Source organism: Cupressus sempervirens, chromosome 7, assembly GCF_028749045.1.
Source record: "Cupressus sempervirens isolate cs-2001-9-10 chromosome 7, ASM2874904v1, whole genome shotgun sequence".
In the NCBI taxonomy this organism is placed as follows: Eukaryota; Viridiplantae; Streptophyta; class Pinopsida; order Cupressales; family Cupressaceae; genus Cupressus; species Cupressus sempervirens.
In genome coordinates, this window is record NC_143124.1 from 93,927,721 (window position 1) to 93,941,711 (window position 13,991).

Sequence of the window (13,991 nt, forward strand, 5' to 3'; positions counted from 1 at the left end):
GGGGGGGCAGAATATGCTAGTTTTGTTAGATTTAATAGACACTTTTCTTCTAAGCTAAGATGCCTCATATTGAGTGGCAATCTCATAATTCCTAAGGCACTAATGCATCTTGTTATGCCTATGGACAGACCCCATAGTTTAAAAGTTTCACATAATTGGGGAGATATCATCCCATATCCAGTCTCAATTGTCATTAGGGTCTATGGATTCAAAGGGACACCCCATGTACTACCCTATCAGGTACCTTTAAAGGTAGGGGTAGCTGAATTTTTATGGTAGTTGAGAGGATTAGAGGAGACCTTTTTGCACAAAAGGGGAACAGGATCAATTTTTCCTACTTGCATTGTAGCTCACCAGTTTGTAATAAATAAAGAAGGGTGGATCTTCCTCTACAAATTTTTGGATCAGTATAAGATGGCAATATCTCATGCTCAGTTTTGTGACACAGAAGATTTCTTTAATTCTGCTCTTAGACATAGGATCAAGCTTCATCCAAGTCAGCATGAATTCTATTTCCCTAAAGATATAATAAGGAATTAATATTCTCTCCAGGAGCAAGAAATAAAGAAATAAAAATGGAGAGTCTATTCAAAAGTTTTGGAGTTTATTAAGTGTTTTGACAAAGATTACAGTCCTCTTAGTAATGCTGCAACTAATGCAGATAGGATAAATAAGCTCATGAATACATTCTCAAAAATAATGAAGGTAATGAATGAGAAGAAACAACATTTTATTGATTCTTTTCCAGATAAAGCCAAAGAAGTTATGAGAAAATTGGGTTTCACCCCCAACATAGGAGTAGGTCCACTGGTTGTGTGAAAGAAGATAGGATATACTATTATTCAAGAGCAGATGCCTAGTGTAAACAAAGAAAAATAGGTAATTGAATCTACTAATACTGTCCTTGAAGAAAGACCCCCTGAACCTTCTCCCAAAAGAAGAAAAATAATAAGGGAAGAGGAATCCCCTGATGAAGGTTACTCACCTTCCCAAACTCCAATGAGAATTGAGGAAGAGCAGCTCACCAATGAGAAAATTGAACAAATGGGGTCACAAGGAGGAGTTTTTGTTACTCAAGCAGAAATTGATGAAGGGAACCCCCAGGAGCCTCCTATGCCAAGTTTTGAATTAACTGTAGCAGATTCAGAGGAAGGGAATTAGACCCTGTTTTGGAACAAGCCAGTCAGCAATTTTTGTTTGATAACAGTTTTTTAAAATCTAGGGCTTTCCATCAGTTTGCATGGAGGGAAAACATGCATATTTTTGAACAAAGGTGCAGGAATATGAAAGTAGAGCATCAAAAAATGGATGAAGCCTCCATTCAGAATCAAATAAAGGAACAAATGATACAAGAGTTCCAGAATATAACCCTTGACGAGGGTAGACAGATGGTGAAAAATGTAAATATTTTATTATTGCCCAATTGGGATATTGCTGATGCCTTAATTTTTAATTCTGTGTCAAATAATTTAGGATTACCGGATCCAGATAAAGAGGAATTCTTGGGAACAACATTTAGTAATGATCAAGCTACCCTTGTTATGTGGTCACTAAGAAGAGGATACAAGACTACTTCATCACAGCCTGATGATTCAAGACTAATAGGGAGTATCATTGTGAGGAGGGTCACTGATACTTCAAATGTACAGGCAGCCCACATGAATGTGGATTATTCTAAATTTTCCTTGGCCACTGCAGAAAGAGAAGAAAAGGAAATGACTAATTTGTAGAGTAAGTATGAAATACTGGTGGATGCCTACAATCAAGAAGTAAAAAGGAGAATTGAGCTGGAAAACAGAGTATCTCAATTGGAGAAGATACTTGAGAAAAGAAAGGTGAGAGAATCTAGTACACTTAGAATTGCATACCCTTCACAGTCATTTGTTGGATCAGCCCCTATCATTGAAATACTTGACACCCCTGAAAGGCCCCAATTCTATACTGCAGAGCACTTTGAATCAGAAAAAACCAAATTACATGAGTTGCAGATAGAATTTAGAAATCAACAGGAAGAAAAATTGAAGTAGGGTGTGGTATATTTGAGGGATAAAATACAATGGTCAACTTTTTATGATCAGTTGACAAGAATTGTAACCCTCATGGATGAGTTGAATAGAGAAAAGGATAGACTGACTTTTCTTGTGCAAAAATGGAGGGAGAGAAATAATGATATTACAATCATATGTATATCTGCAGTCCAAATGCCTTATCATCAAGTTGAGAAGATTTTTGATTTATTAAATAAGTTAGAGAATTTTGGTGATGAAAGAGATTCTTTACAGAGAAGATTAACACTCTGTTTTTCCAAATATATTGCTGAAAAATTCACCCTATTTCCTTGTGCTTTAGAATCTGTTGATACAGTAAAGGAAAAGGAAAAATGGAAAAGGGAGATGGATGAGTTATTCAATGAAAGAATAATAAACATCATCAGTGAGACTGGCCATTGGTTCTAGGCAAAGACAAATGAAGAGCTAGTAAAAATACAGTTGTTTTATACTGCTATGAGAAAAGAATTTGATGATTTAGAAGAAAGTGCAAATTCTTTAATAAAGATACAAAGAGAAGCTCTAAGTGTTGATTAGCTAGATGATGATGCTTTTAATAAATGGAAAAATTAGTTTATGGAACAGATGTCAGGAGACAATGAGGAAGAAGATGCAAAAGTAATAGTTACCCTTGTAATTAGTAATGAAGACATGGAAGATCCCCAGATTAAAGTGAGTTTGTAGGTAACAGAAGATGATACATCACTTTCAGACCTCATGGTTATGTACTCCGAAGATGAAGAATGATTATAAGATCAGATCATATTTCTTGTCTCAACAACTAAGAAGCATAACAGAAAGGGACCCACCAAGGAATGTTTGTTGTAATTAACCTTTCTGTTATTTTATTCTTGTCTTTTTGACAGAATTGTAGGTGAGTGCCTTTTCTTTTAGAGGGACACCTGTCATTTGTCTTTAGCCTAAAGCTTGTTGCATCTCACACTATTTAAGTGAGATCCCAAGGCTAAAGAATGGTCCGAATTCTTTTTTTACTAAGTATTGTGCTTAGTCTTGTTTTTGGTCCAAATTTGGAAAGCAAGTTTGTAATGTATTTTTCTATCAAATTCTCTGAGAATACATGAATGTAGAATGAGTTGTGTTTCTTTTCTAAAGGCCATTCTGAGTCTATTGTAAAGGATATACCATTTTCAAAAGAAATGAATACAAATTATGAACTATCCCCATATCAGTTCTTTCTAAATTTTGTCTCCTTTTAAATACTTAGCTACCTTGATGTTGTATGAGTAAAAGCTTGTGCAATTGATTACAATCTAGTAGGGTTGTATATCCATTTATCATTGCTATTAATTCAATGGATTAAATAAAGGCTTTGATGAATGTGATGAGATTTCTTAGGTATTGAAAAGGATTTTGAATGATAAATTCTGATAAGAATTGCTGATAGAATTTGTTGTAAAGCAACAAATTAGATCTAAGAATTTGCTATAGACTTTGAACCCAAATGGATTAGGCACTGATCAAGTTATTTCAGCTGAAGGAGAAGTATATTATAACTAGTTATTCAAATGCATCATCAAATCAAATTTTACTTTTATTTCCTGTAGATCTTCAAAGTTGGCCAGTACTTGTCTGCATGGAATGTTTTAGCTTTAGTTAGCCATTGTTGTTGAAAACATCTGCAAATTTATAGAAGAATTCTTGACCATATCTATTTATGGGATGTGTTTACCAAATTGGTAAGAATTATGCATATGTTTGAGGATCTTGAAATGAGAATCAGAATGAAACAAAGAATAATCCTCATACAGTTGTTCCAGTTTTGAACCATCCCTGGGTACACCCGCCCTGGTTTTGCAGAGCCAATAGAGTAGAAAACCATCTGTGATTTTGTTGAAGTTGGGTCCTAGTACTTTGTATGTGCAATTGTTAATGAGAATTGGCTAGTCTTTAGGTTGTGTATGTACTATTATCCAAGTATTAAGCCTTTTGTCACTTAGTAGTTTTAGTATAAAAAATAACACCAACAAAATGGCGACTCTACTGGGGAGTTGTCCAACACATCTGTGAAAAGTACTGCAGTTTTCTTTGGTCCTGTTGTGTACGTGTGTGTCATGTGATCTATGTTTTGCCCATGGTTATAAGGGAATCTTTTAGTGTCAAAACTTGAGAATTTAAAGAAGATAGAGCCCAAGTACCATTGCTACACACTGACGTACCTAGCTTATCCAAGTGTCTTATCTAACAAGAAAGAGTTGCAGTCTTACGACATCAGTGATTGGTCTGTCTGTGCCATATATTTTTGTTCCTACTTGTGTATTGTTTTCCTTCAGTCAGTAAAAGTATTATTATATATTTTCCCATAATAGGGTGGCAACTCAGTCAAGGTTTTGAAGCTAGTGCTTATTGTAACAAAAGGTGAATATGGCTGACAAGAGGAAAAACACAAGAGCTTACATGAGAGCCAATTCTGATGTATCAATGTATATTGATCTACCCCAAGGTGGTAGGAAGAACCAAAATAAGAAAAGGATAGATCCAAATCCTACTTGGAAACCCAGAGGTAATGCATCCATCAATTCCCATTATCAACCAATAATAGGAAGAGAGTCTTCTTCGCTTAGCTCTGAATTCGAAACTACAAGACTCTTAGGAGGCATTTTCAGTACCCCATTACCAGACGAGAGAGTTTTTCAAGACAAGGATGTATCTACTATGGAAATTGCTTCATTAAGACTAGATCCTGTAGTAGATATGAATTGTAGGCTAGGATTTAGGAGTTCATCTGATAATCCTTTTAATCCCAGAGTAGCCCCATATATAGAACCAAACCTTATAGATTTGGATGACCTTGCTGATTTCGAGGCAACTTCTGCAGACCCTAAAGAAGTGCACTCTGAAATAGAATTTTTGAAGAAATGGATTGCGGAGGAAGAAGCTAAACGCATTCGTCTTGAAAAGGAGAAGGAGCGAGCCACCTTGGATGCCATAATAGAAAGAGATGCTCTGCTAAGAAGGATGGCTGCTTTGAAAGAGAAAAATAAAAAATTAGAAGAGAATACTACAACTCTCCATAAGGATGTCTTTGGAGATGTTGATAATCTAAGAGCTAAAGTTCAAGAATAGGAGAAACACCTAAATCAAAGGCAAGAACTAGTTATTTCTCAAGTTCAAGCTTATAAACCTGTTCAAGTTGATCCAGTAGAGCCCACTACAAAAGCTCCAGATAAAGGGAAAGGCAAGGCTGTAGGAATCCAAATAAATGAGCCTCAAGCTATACCAAGCAAACTTATACAACCCTCCATGTCTAAATTAGATCTAGATCTTGAGAAGGCTCGAAAAGACAGGGAAGATCTTGCAAAAGAACTTGAGAAGGTTGAGAATGAAGCTCAAGCTACATAAACTAGAAGGAAAATCCAATTCATAAAGTCTAATTCTGGATTGGCTTCATAGCCCAATTTGTCTATCCCACCTACAAATCCTGCACCAGTTAGTGGTCCCACAATCTCAACTCAGGGAGTACCCCAATCTACTCCCACCTCATCTTCCACTATTGGCACTCAAGTCCCATTTGTCCCACCACAACCGTCCCAAGCTGCTCCCCTGAGTCAAGCTAATATAGCTAGTACCTCAAATGTTCCTAGTTTCTAGAAGAAACCTATATACCTAGAAAAGTATAGACAAATATCATTTGTCGGTATTCTTGGTGCCCCCCATCCCATATTATTTGATGTAAGGGATAAAGTGGTTAAGTTTTCTGGAAATAATGTTGTTACTAGTGAAGAACATTTGAGGATTTTCATTGACATGTTGAATGATTATGAAGTTGAACATGAGGACATGGTAATGAAATTGTTTGTGTATTCACTAACAGAGGATGCAAGGGATTGGTTTAGGAGCTTGACTGATGATAGTATTACCTCATGGAGTGATTTGGAGAAATTGTTCAAGGAGAAATATGGGGACAACACTAATGCAGGATTCATGTTGAACGAGTTCAACAATATCAAGAAGAATTCAAATGAATCCACATTTGATTTCAATGTGAGATTCCAAAAGGGCATGTACAAACTTTTTCAATTTATGAGGTTAAATGAAGACGTCTGTCTCACAACCTATTTCAATGCTTTTGATAGCAAAATGGCTTGTCAATTGAGAGATAAGGATCCTAAAACTTTAAGAGATGCCTATAGAGTTGCAATGAATATAGACAATAATAGAAAGGCATCTGGCAAACCAGGAAGGAGGGATGATCCTAAGCTTTTTAATCCTAAGAACAATAATAAAAGGGAGTGTGACAAAACTCCCATAGGAAAAAAGCCCAAAGAACCTACTATAGGCCAAGTTTTAGAAATGCTCAAGAAGATGAATCCCACTAGTTTCAATAAGCCAAATGTTGCTGAAAGACCCCCTGTAAATAACAATAATTTCAATAGGCAGCCTAGGATGCAAAATTACCCTTACACCACTCAGTGGAAAGATGGTAAACAAGTTCCCAACCAGACCCAAAATGTGAAGGATAAGGGTACTCTAGACCCCCTGCAAAGGAACACTGTAAATATGAATGATGATGTACCATGGTGCATTATATGCCAATCACCTCATTCTGCTAATTATTGTGTTGTTGCTTAATCATTCGCCCAAGCTCAAGGAGTACAAGCTGAAGAAGAAATTGAAGAGAAAAACCATGATGATATAAGCTACAATATGGTGAGCATGTGTGATGATTTGATAGATTCTGATTCAGAAGAGCCTAAAAATGATGTTACTAGCCAGAGAATTGCTTACCAGATACATCATCAGCAAGTACTTTCAGATAATGAAGGGTATGATACAGATAAGGTATGCAGTACATTTTTTGATGTAGGTATCACAAGTTTAAGAATGCCCTCCAAGGAGGAAATTGACAGAATTACAGCCGAAATGATTTCACAAGTCCATAGTAATTATAATTTGAGAAATAGAGCAATAAATAATGATGCAAGAAGGCCATCTAGTGTGTTCATCAAAGACATCACTCATAAGATGAATGATCAAAACAAGAAAGTCAATGTAGATGTGCCTAAGATCAAGGAGAACAAGGGCAAAAAATGGGAACCAAAGAAGAAGGTTCAATTTTAGATAGGTGAAGCAACAAAACCAGTGGTGCAACCAAAGAAGTCAGAACCAGATGTTATCAAGCAAAATGTGGTGCCTACTACTCAAAAGACTCTGATTCTAGGTACTATTGTAAAACCTACTGTGGTTGAACCTATTGATATCATTTCCATGTTATCTCAAATTACTATAAAAGTGCCCTTGTCTGAACTTTTTAGAATTGAAGAGCATAAGAATAAGGCTTTGTCATGGTTGGGTGGAATAGCAAACAATAATATTATTGAAGATCAAGTTGTGTCCCAACAGACCCCATTAGTAATAGAGGAAGTGGTATCATATCCCAGATTCCTCAAATGTTTCTAGATGATTCCTCAGTGGCATTCATACAAGATATTGATCCTTTTTTCCTTAGTCTAATCATAAAGGGGAAGACCTTAAAAATTTGTATGATAGACTTAGTCTAATCATAAAGGGGAAGACCTTAAAAATTTGTATGATAGACTCGGGAGCTTCAAACACTATAATGCCTTTCAAAGTAATGGAAGCCTTAGGATTGAAGGTGGATACCAAGTAGGGCAGATGCAGAGGGATGGATGCTAGGGAAGTCCCAGTCATAGGTACTATAAATGCCTTACCATTCAAACTGGCTGCATATCCTGAAGTAGAATTAACCATGTTTGTCCTTGTGGTAGATATACCTCCACACTACGGAATGCTACTCTCCAGAAAATGGAGTGCTGCCATGGGAGGAAGCCTACAATGTGATCTTACTTATGCCACTTTTCATATAGGGGACAAAGTTGTCAGGGTAAATAGGGAACCAAGGGTTAACCACATCTTAGGTGAAGAAATTGACAAAGATACGACTTGTTTCCTAGACACTGGGATTAATGCTTTCAGGGCTAGATTAATTATTTAGGAAGTTGAAAATTTACTTGCTATCATCGAAAATGAAGTTGAATGTTGCATGAGTTCACCAAAATTATGGACAATGTTCTTTGATGGGGCTAGTTCTAAAGAGGGTGCAGGGGTAGGTGTAGTCTTTGTGTCCCCTAAAAATAACACTTTTAGGTATTCATTCACCTTGAAGTTTGCCTGCACTAATAATATCATAGAATATGAAGCATTGCTGCTAGGACTCAAAGTTGCCATACATCATAAAATTAAGAAATTATGTGTCATAGGGGATTCTGAACTAATTATCTCTTAGATCAAAGGAACCTACTCATCCAAGAATAGGAGATTGAAACAATATAGAAATGCAGTCTGGGATCAGATAGAATTATTTGATGCATTTGGGATCTCATGGAGAGATATGACCCAAAATAAGATGGCTGATCTTTTGAAAAATGTAGCAATCAAGCCAAAAGAAATATCATTTGCAGGAATCTCCCAGATTGAGGTGAAAAATAGACCTTCCATACCTAACAACATTGAAAATTGGCAGGTGTTTGAAGATGACAAAGATATTACAAATTTTTTGTTAAATGAAGACAAGTACCACAGTCAAGAGATGGATTGCAGTGGACTGATTGAAACCATAAATGGGAAAGAAACCATTTTTGGTCAAGAAATAATGCAATTGAAAACAAATAAGATGCTGAAGGGGTTGGTAGTCTTCGAAAATATTTTTGATAGCCAAGACAGAGTTAAATCAGGAGTAAATGACCCCAAACCCTAGGAGTTAGAAGAAATAAACTTGGGTACTGATGAAGTTCCTAAAAGGGTTTATATTGGCCAAGATCTACCTATTGAAATTAGGAAAACATTGATTGATCTACTTAGAAAATACAGACATGTTTTTGCTTGGTCATATGATGACCTTAAGGCTTACAGGGAGGATCTTTTCTAGCATGTCATACCATTGAAGGAAAATGTAAGACCTTTTAGGCAAAAATAGAGACCAATCAATCCTACCCTTGCCCCAAAAATGCAAGAAGAACTGACAAAACTGAGAGATGGTGGGATAATCAAACCAATCAGGCATTCCACCTGGGTTTCAAACTTGGTTCCTGTTAGGAAGAAGAATGGAGATATTAGGCTTTGTGTTGATTTTGGAAATTTAAATATTGCATCTCTTAAAGACAATTATGGCTTACCTAATATGGAAGCCATGTTATAGCAAGTAACTGGCTCTGAATTGATGTCAATGATGTATGGTTTCTCTGGGTATAATCAAGTTCTAGTAAAAGAAAGTGAACAGTTCAAAACAACCTTCACAAACCCTTGGGGAAAATATGTGTATGTGAGGATGCCTTTTGGCTTGATTAATGCAGGAGCTACTTTCCAAAGACCCATGGATGTAGCATTTCATGAGTATATTGACAAATTTATGATTGTGTACCAGGATGATCTTACAGCGTATTCTAATAAGGCTAAAGATCACTACAAACATTTGAAAAAAATCTTTATAAAAGCCCTGGAATATGGGGTATGTTTAAACCCAAAGAAATGCACATTCAAGGTCATAGAAGGAAAATTATTAGGACACATAGTGTCTAAGGATGGGGTAAAAATAGATCCTGAAAGGGTAGTAGCTATTGATAAAGTCTCCAAACCAAAAAATGTGAAAGAAATTCAGTCCTTTTTTAGCCAAGTAAATTTTTTGAGGAGATTTGTTACCAATTTTGCTGAAATCAGTAGACCCATCTCGAAGATGCTCAAGAAGGGAGCTGTTATAGATTGGAATGGTGAACCTTCACAAGCATTCCAGGATATAAAAATTGCAATAAAGAATGCTCCAGTGTTGAGGACCCCTGATTATGCAAAACCCATGCATATTTTTTCTTTTGCATCATTCCATACTGTAGCTGTAGTCTTATTACAGAAAAATCAAGAAGGATATGAGCAACCTATTGCCTTTTTCAGCAAGTCACTGCAGCCTGCTGAACTGAAGTATGAAATAAATGAAAAGCAAGCATATGCTTTGGTAAAGGTTGTAAAAGCTTTCAAAAGTTATTTGGTAGGTGCTACTGTTATCGCTTTTGTACCTAGTGCTGCAGTCAAGGATATATTCTCTTAGCAGAAAGTGTCAGGCAGGAGGTGTAGATGGATCAATAGAATCCAGGAATTTAACATTGACATACAGATAAAAAAGTTAGTAAGATGTCAAGGTTTGGTCAAACTCATGGCCAAAACTAATCTAGAAGCTAATCAGATAAATCTGGTAAATGATAATCTCAGAGTTGACTTATGTGACATTGACCAATGTGACTGGTACACCAATGTCATATACTACTTGCAACATATGGAAGTTCCTCCCCATCTTCCTCAAAATGAAAAGAGGAATACTAAATTGCAAGCCATCAGGTATATAATTGTCCAAAATAACTTATGGTGGAAAAAATTTGAGGGAGTTCTGTTGAAGTGTGTTGATAAAGAAAAGGCAAAAGAGGTTTTGAAAGAAATGCATGCTGGAGTATGTGGAGGACACTACATGGCCAAAACTACTGCACATAAGATAATGAGGGCTGGATTCTAGTGGCCTTCTCTATTCAAGGATGCTCAAGTTATGGTTAGAAAATGTGATCCTTGTCAGAGGTATGCTGGAAAGCTAAAATTCTCAAGAAATACTCCATTGAAGCCAGTTGAGATTCAAGCACCTTTTAAACAATGGGGTCAGGACTTCATAGGAGAGATTTTCCCCAAGTCTAGCACTGGCTATTCTTGGGTTTTGGTTGCTACTAACTACTTTACAAAATGGGTAGAGGCTATCCCCACAAGAAATGCGACAAGTAAAGTGGTAAATAATTTCCTGTTGAATAATATTATTTCTAGATTTGGATGTTCACAGAGAATTGTCAAAGATAATGCTATGTGCTTCAGATCTGAGGAGTTCATCAAATTTTGTGATAAATATGGAATGACAAGATCATCATCTACTCCATATCATCCACAAGGGAATGGACAAGCTAAGTCCACAAATAAGAGCCTATTGAAGGTCATTAAGAGAACTTTGGATGATAATAAAAAGGCATGGGATTCCAAGTTACAGTTGGAAATATGGGCTGACAGAGTAACTGTAAAGAAAGCAATTGGTGTAGCTCCATTTGATTTAGTGTACAGGATTCAAGCCAGAATGCCTCAGAACAACTTGATGGGACTATACAATTACATCCAGCTATATGATGAAGATACTACAGATGAAATGCAAGAAAGAATGGATGAATTGGTAGGACTGACCGAAACTAGAAGAGAAGCATCTTTGAGGAACCAAAAGTTGCAATTGCAAGTCAAAACACTCTATGATAAAAGAACTGTAAGCAGAAAATTTGAAAATGCAGATCTAGTCTTACTGTGAAATGCCAGAATTGAAGATAAAGGAAAACATGACAAATTTGATCCTATTTGGTTAGGCCCATATCTCATTGAGAATACTTGGGGTGAAGATTCTTATATACTCAGAGATATATTTGACAATATTCTTGAATTGCCAGTTCATGGACAGTTCTTGAAGAGGTATTTTTCTTGAAAAATACTTATTTTCTTCCATGAATAGTAGTTTTAGAATTTTCTGTCATTTTGTTCTTTTTCTGTAAATCCTTGTAAATATCCTTATGCAGTCTGGTTCCTTGTTTTTGTGTGTTGCTTTGTGCTCTCTGAAGAAGTTGTCATCTTACCAAATGTGTGGTCTACTCTCCCATAGATTCTGAATTCTTGCATAGGCTCAAGTAGTCTATCATCCCCAGACAAAGCCACTGTTGGTCTAACTTTTTGTGTAACAGAAGTCTTTTGTTCAATTGTAGAAAAGTCAAATTTTTGTTTCTAAGTGAAACATAGGGTTTCTAGATAATCCATCCATTGGCAAAAAAAAAGAAAATTAAAAATAAGGAAAAAATTTATAAAAACCCTATATTCTTTCTATTCATAAATTGTTAGGCGCGAATTTTTGAATTTTCAAATGAGACAAATATTCTGTCACTTTCTATCTTCTGTCCCCCCGAGACACCTTTCTTCTCATTTTCCCAGCCGTCCGATCCGAGTAGATCTACTGTTGTCGTTACTTCGCTATCGAAAAAATCAAACACTTTGCCGTTAGCAAAGTAGCGAGGCCCGTAAAACTAAGAGGTGGTGACATTGCATTTTGCCAGTACCATGACTACACCAGGTGGCATGACAAGTAATAAATAACCATTGTCAGAAGCAGTTTAAATAACAGAAATAATTATCTGATGCCCCTTGCATTTTTTAGTAAGGAATTCATTAAAGTGTCGGACCTCACTACCTAGCTATCAAAAAAATTAGATGCTTCACCCTTAGCGAATTAGCGAGGCCCCGTGAAATTTGAAGGTTGGCGGGACCTTTGGTGACGTGGGATGACAATTAAGACTGCAGTAAAATCTTGACAGGCACCAACTATGCAGAATTCTATATTTTTGTCAATGCCTTTCTGATTGAATGTACAAAGAGATCCTGAACATCAGAGTGGAACAAAATCAATAGTCCTCGCTACCTCACTTTGAAAAATTGCATGCTTTTTAAGCTCTGCGACATAGCGAATATAAATCAGAAGACTTCGTGCAGTTTTCTCACCCTTGATTGAGTATATGATCAACGACTATCGTCTTCTCACTATGAAGAGTTGCGAGGGGGATACTTATAGCAACATAGCGAGTAGGGCCCACTGCCTTCTTTTTTAACAAGCCCAGTAACATATCTTTTGACTGATTCCGGATCAGATCGACGATTGTCGCCGCTTTGCTATGGCAAGGTGCTCGTTCTTTATGCATAATGAAGTGCCGAAATGCTGACACGTGTTCTCAGTTGTCAGTGGGTCTAGATATAAGCACCATCAAGGAAAGAATTCTATATGTGGTAAGTTCTCATTGGGTAAATTGACCGACATGTCAAATACAACTCCTAGTTGTTCTCTCCTTATCACATGATCGTAGGATCTTTGAAAATTGACGGTGCAGTTTTAAACACAGAATGTAGTGCCACTCTCTGTATTAATTAGACATGAAAGCATCATCCGTGAGAAAAAATAGAGAATAATATAGAGAGATTTCATCAGTTTCATCTTACGCGAGCAAAGATTTGGAGCCATTCTTATGCAGAAGCAATTACTGAAGGAAAGCATGCTGAAGTCTGGTAGAAATTGTGAAGTTATCTATTTGTGAAAAGTTTGTAGAAATACAGAGGAAAACAAAGACAGAATTCAAGTAAGTAGTACTACCATAATCTTCGTAAGCTTTTCAGTTCTAAAAAAAAAATAGTCCAAGATGCCTCCGAAGAAGGGATTTTCAGGTGCAATAAACTATTTGGATAGGAATGTGCATGATGATTTGCTTGAGTTACTTCCTGGGTCTACTATAGAGACAGTGCAAGTTAAAAGGTTAACCTCATTGAACCCTAGGCTAAGGATAGCTGATGGATTGTACGATAAGGGTAATTGGGTTCAGGATGCTCAAACTTCTCAAACTGGTTTGAGTTTGTTCAAAAAATGGTTCGCAGAAAGGAAATTATATGCCCCTCATGCCAATATATGGAATTTTGATCTTGGAAAGCTTGTTGTTCCTAGTGTGTTTATAGATTATGACCTGCTGGAAGCTGTAGCGAAAAGTTATGATCAAGCCACTAAGGTAGTAAGAAGAATGGATGGTGAGGTTTTAATTACCATTAGTCCAAAATAAATTAGGAAAGTTTTCAGTCTGGGACCTCTCACTAGGTATCATGTGCCCATTAACTTGATAGAGTTAGAAAAAGAATATATGTCCAGAAGGGATGTAGTTAGACAAGGTGCACTGAAAGCCCACATAGGAAGAATTGAAAACCTACCAACAATAACATCATCTTCTAAAGAACCTTTCAAGAAATCATGCTTTAATGCCAGGGCAGTAGAGATATACAGGACCCTGTGCAGAGTCTTCGGAGAGGGTGAAGAAGATT